The following is a 6,060-nucleotide window of genomic DNA, read 5'->3' on the forward strand; positions in this document are numbered from 1 at the left end:
AGAAAGAGAGAGAAAAGAGAGAGAAAGAGAGAGAAAGAGAGAGAAAGAGAGAGAAAGAGAGAGAAAGAGAGAGAAAGAGAGAGAAAGAGAGAGAAAGAGAGAGAAAAGAGAGAGAAAGAGAGAGAAAGAGAGAAAGAGAGAGAAAGAGAGAGAGAGAAAATGAGAAAGGGAGAGAAAGGGAAAGAGGAAAAAGAGAGATAGAAAAAAAGAGAGGGGGGGAAAGAGAGGGGCGAGAGGAGAGAGAGGGGCCGAGGGAGAGAGAGGGGCCGAGGGAGAGAGAGGGGCCGAGGGAGAGAGAGGGGGCCGAGGGAGAGAGAGGGGCCGAGGGAGAGAGAGGGGCCGAGAAAGACAGGGGCGAGAAAGACAGGGGCGAGAAAGACAGGGGCGAGAAAGACAGGGGCGAGAAAGACAGGGGCGAGAAAGACAGGGGCGAGAAAGACAGGGGCGAGAAAGACAGGGGCGAGAAAGACAGGGGCGAGAAAGACAGGGGCGAGAAAGACAGGGGCGAGAAAGACAGGGGCGAGAAAGACAGGGGCGAGAAAGACAGGGGCGAGAAAGACAGGGGCGAGAAAGACAGGGGCGAGAAAGACAGGGGCGAGAAAGACAGGGGCGAGAAAGACAGGGGCGAGAAGACAGGGGCGAGAAAGACAGGGGCGAGAAAGACAGGGGCGAGAAAGACAGGGCGAGAAAGACAGGGGCGAGAAAGACAGGGGCGAGAAAGACAGGGGCGAGAAAGACAGGGGCGAGAAAGACAGGGGCGAGAAAGACAGGGGCGAGAAAGACAGGGCGAGAAAGACAGGGGCGAGAAAGACAGGGGCGAGAAAGACAGGGGCGAGAAAGACAGGGGCGAGAAAGACAGGGGCGAGAAAGACAGGGGCGAGAAAGACAGGGGCGAGAAAGACAGGGGCGAGAAAGACAGGGGCGAGAAAGACAGGGGCGAGAAAGACAGGGGCGAGAAAGACAGGGGCGAGAAAGACAGGGCGAGAAAGACAGGGGCGAGAAAGACAGGGCGAGAAAGACAGGGGCGAGAAAGACAGGGGCGAGAAAGACAGGGGCGAGAAAGACAGGGGCGAGAAAGACAGGGGCGAGAAAGACAGGGGCGAGAAAGACAGACAGGGGCGAGAAAGACAGGGGCGAGAAAGACAGGGGCGAGAAAGACAGGGGCGAGAAGCAGAGGGCGAGAAACAGAGGGCGAGAAACAGAGGGCGAGAAACAGAGACTGCAACTGTGACGTCCAGAAGTGCGAGTTTGTTGTCAGTTCTTCCTCCTTGGTGAACTTTATGCCTGTGAGGGTGTTGTTGATGATGTTAAATGTCTCTTCTATCTTGTTTCGTTTTGTGATGACAAAGTTGTCCTCTACGTAGCAAACCCAGATATTTGGTTTGATGATTGGTAGGGCTGTTTGTTCTAGCCTTTGCATTCCCGCTTCTGCTATGAATCCTGATAGCAGAGATCCCATGGGTGTGCCGTTGGTTTGTTTGTAGACTCATAGCCCTACACATGATGAAAAAAACCATTTCGACTGGGACAACACGTCTATCCTGGGACAGGCTAAGCAAAGACATGCCAGAGAATTCCTAGAGGCCTGGCACTCCAACCACAACGCCATAAACAAGCACATAGATCTAGATGCCATCTATCAAACGCTCAGAAAATGAACAGGAAATGACATCACAAACCCCAGGAACCCCATCCAGGAGAAAGATATAAATAGAAAGCAGAGACAACAGCTTCGCTTCACTTGGAGGTCGCCACTGATGATGTTACCGAGCCAGGTAATGAACGTCTGGATATCAAACCTACAGCTCAGCGAGCAAACCTACACCCTGAACCTCAACCTGAGCTACAAACATTCACAAACCTTACGACTATCCCTTTCCCTATTGCTAACACTTTGTCTAATCCTAAACCACACCACCCAGCTCTGAGCTAACCCTAACCCCTAATCTTAATTCTGACCCCTACCTCGATTTTAACTCTATAATCTAAATCTTAAATTTAACTCCGACACCAAGCATAGTTCTTAAGCCTAACCTGCAATTCCTATTTCAGATTGTAATCATAAACTTCTGACCTACCCCTATCATTGGGTCACGTTGATTCTATTACTTACATGCATCTGCCCAACTAACCTTGATTTAATCACCTACATTCACTAATAAACACTAGTTACTTATATTTCCAGACATGAAATACAAAATCTGAGGAACTAGTGTGCCAAGAATGGAAGTAAATGATATCCAGAGAATAGGATCACATGAACATCAGTTATTGATATTCTTTAGGAATGAAACAGAAGACTGACTTGGAGGACTGTTAACACAAGCAAGTAATCAAAAGGATACCAATCATACCTATTCAATGGGTATGCATTCAACCCTGAATTGTAATGTGGCAATGTTGACCAGCAGAAATACTTATTTTATATGAGTAATAATGCTGAACATGAGCCAAAAAAACAGCAAACTTACTTGATTCTTTAAACTCTAAAATGTGACTGGAAAATCACAAGGGAGACTTTGATGTATCTCCTGCCTGAACACTGGAACCTAACCCAATCGCTAATTGTAGCATGAACAGCCTCATTCCATTCTTTTACAGAAAACAAAGTCCAATAGCTATTTCAAACTCTAACCACTGCCCAATAGACTGATCGCCTCTTCCATCAGATGCCAGTGAGCATTCAACATCTGCCATCTGCTTGAACATAATATCCCTCTGTTCCACTAAGCTACGCGGTGTCCTGCCATTTATTAAATACTTCCTTATCTTGTTTCTTCTTCCAAAGTGCATCACCTTGCACTTACCAGGGTTAAATACCAGCTGCCATTGGTCTACCCTTTTGACTAACCCAACTGTATCTTCCTCTAAGCACACTATCAACCACTCTACAAAACTTGGTGCTATCTGCAAATGTGCTTAACATTCCCCCATATTTTCATATATCATTTATGCATTTAACAAACAATAAGGGTCCCCGTAATAATCCTTGTAGCACACTGCCTCCAGTCACTCGAACATCTTTCTACCACTATCCTTTGTGACTTATTACTAAACCAGTTTCTGATCCATCTCACCATATGTTCTTTGATTCCATGTGCTTCAGCATTCTCAACCAGCGTCCCATGTAGGATTTTATCAAAAGCTTTGCTAAAATCCATATAAATTACACCAACTAAACATCTCCCATCCACAAACAATCATATATGCAAAACATTCTAACAAATTTGTTAGGCATTACCTCCCTCTGACAAAGTCATGCTGACAAACCCTAATTAACCCATGACTTTTCAAGTGGGCATTTATTTCCACCCTCAGAATTTGCTCTAATAGTTTCCCTACCATTGACATGAGACTCACCGGTCTGGTTCATCTGAAATTTCCTGGTACATCTCTATCACTCTTCCTACAAAGTGGAACCACATTAGCCATTTTTCATTCTGCTGACATTTCCCCAATGACCAGAGAGGAACTAAAAATTACCCTGCAATTTCCAGCCTCACTTCCAATCAAGTCATGCTTTTTGTTTGTGTTTGTGTAGTGGAGGTTTTATAAGGGGATTATAGAACATAGAACAGTACAGCACAGAACAGGCCCTTCAGCCCACGATGTTGTGCCATTGATCCTCATGCACCCTCAAATTTCTGTGACCATATGCATGTCCAGCAGTCTCTTAAATATCCCCAATAACCTCGCTTCCACAACTGCTGCTGGCAACGCATTCCATGCTCTCACAACTCTCTGCGTAAAGAACCCGCCTCTGACATCCCCTCTATACTTTCCGCCAAACAGTTTAAAACTATGACCCCTCGTGTTAACAATTTCTGCCCTGGGAAAAAGTTTCTAGTTATCAACTCTATCTATGCCTCTCATTGTCTTGTACTCCTTAATTAGGTCCTCTCTCTTCCTTCTATTTTCCAGCTCAGTCAACCTCTCTTCATAAGGTAAGCCCTCCATTCCAGGCAGCATCCTGGTAAATCTCCTCTGAACCCTCTCCATAGCATCCACATCTTTCCTATAATAGGGCGACCAGAACTGGACACAGTATTCCAAGTGCGGTCTAACCAAAGTTTTATAGAGCTGCAACAAGATCTCACGGCTCTTAAACTCAATCCCCCTGTTAATGAAAGCCAAAACACCACATGCTTTCTTAACAATCCTGTCCACCGAGGTGGCAATTTTAAGGGATCTATGTACCTGCACACCAAGATCCCACTGTTCCTCCACACTGCCAAGAATTTGTCTACCTGTAGTTGGAATCTATTTATTTGTAATAAACAGTAAACTTTGTTAAGTACAGAAACCTGCTCCATGCTTTGTTTGCCTGGGTTCAAAAGACAGGGAAATTGGGAAACTTTTGTCTATTTTGACAAAATCTTTTAACTTTTATGACGACTCCAGGAATAGCAAGCATTGATTTCCAGAGGACTACAGTGAAGTGTGACAAGTGGAATGACAGGATTGTGTGACAAACTGCCATCATTCCTCAATGAGATTTCAGAAACATGATTAAGCTTTAATTACCAGTATTTCTGACTACCTCATTAATCCTGAAATGCTGAAGGCTGGCCACTTTACAAAGGCTTGTTTGTAATTTATACTGAAATTGTTCCATTAGTCTACAGCTGTCAGTAATTTGATTTCATCAACAAGAAACTCAGTGGACTATGAAAAATCTGCATTCTCTATACTTTGGTTTCAAACCCTTAGCCCACAGGAAATATTTTTGCCCTTCTGTTATTCTTAAACATCCTTTTGACGATAGACTATTATACAGACACGAGCACATTTGGAATTACAGGAATATACAGAGGAACCTAGATGATCGAAATATCAATTATCCGAATTTCGGATTATCCGAAGAAGATCTCGAGGTGCCGATAGAAGCATTACATCAAAGACGTGTTTCCAACACTGATTGCGTCTTTTGTTTACAGTGATTAAAAGTGAACTCGGCTTCCTGAAATGGTGCCGAGAACAGTCTTGGACATTGATGGGAGCCCAGGCACAGTCTCGAAATGACTGACCGTGCTCTCTCTCTCCCTGAAGTTCTCCACAGATGTATACCCTAAACCCCACTTCCCCAGATAATCTCTCCAACATTGTCCTGTACAGGGCAAAGGTGGAACCTATCAAGAAGTCGCAGTAAACACGTGTGTGTGTGTGTGCGTGTACGTGTACACACGCACGTGCACTCTATTTGGAGACCGACTCCCCCCCCCCCCCCCCCCCAAAAGGCCACCCACGAGGGGGGTGGTGAGCATGGGGGGGGGGTGATGTTGAAAAGGGTTGGGAGGTGGGCAGGGGTGAGGGAGACGGGGGGGCGGTACTGGCAGGGGTGGGCAGGAAGAGGGTTGGTGTTGGATAGGTTTGGGGGTGGGGGAAGAGCAGATGGGGGGTGGTGTTGGACAGAGTTGGGGACGGATGGGGGGCAAGGGTGACGGGCATGGGCTCATGCACGGTGTGCTGCTGCCTAGTCTCTTGAGCAGGGAGCAGACTTAACAGAAAACTCCGAGCCCCAGAGGAAAGGCATTGAATCAACTAACCAAAATATCAATTATCTGAATTGTGCCCTTCCATCTCATTCAGATAATAGAGGTTCCTCTGTAGTTCTAAGTCTGGATACTATTTCACTGTTAACCAATTTTGTCACCTTTAAGAATAAGTTTTGTTTATAATAAATGGGTTAATTTGGGGTCGAATAACTAGGTGAAAGTCACTTTGTTCTCAATAGTAGCACAAAGAGGATCAGTTAGCCATTTTATTGACTGCATCAACGTTTATACTAAAGGTGAGACTATTGGAGAATTTGGGCTTGATTACTAAGGAATACCTCCTGTCAGTCAGAACAAACACGTAAATAAAAGCAAAGTATTGTGGATGCTGGAGATCTAAAATAAAAACAAAATGGTGGAGGAATGCAACAGATCTTCCAGCATCCATGGAGAGTAAGTTACCTCTCAGTCCAGCGACTCTTCTTCAGAATTTAAATGAAGTCATATTGGGTCCCAAAAGATTAACTGTTTCTCTCTCCAAAATGTAAGACTGCTTAGGTTCCTG

The sequence above is a fragment of the Chiloscyllium plagiosum genome, unplaced genomic scaffold (genome assembly GCF_037043375.1).
Source record: "Chiloscyllium plagiosum isolate Xiang-an unplaced genomic scaffold, Cpla_swu_hap1 HiC_scaffold_45, whole genome shotgun sequence".
NCBI classification, from domain to species: Eukaryota; Metazoa; Chordata; class Chondrichthyes; order Orectolobiformes; family Hemiscylliidae; genus Chiloscyllium; species Chiloscyllium plagiosum.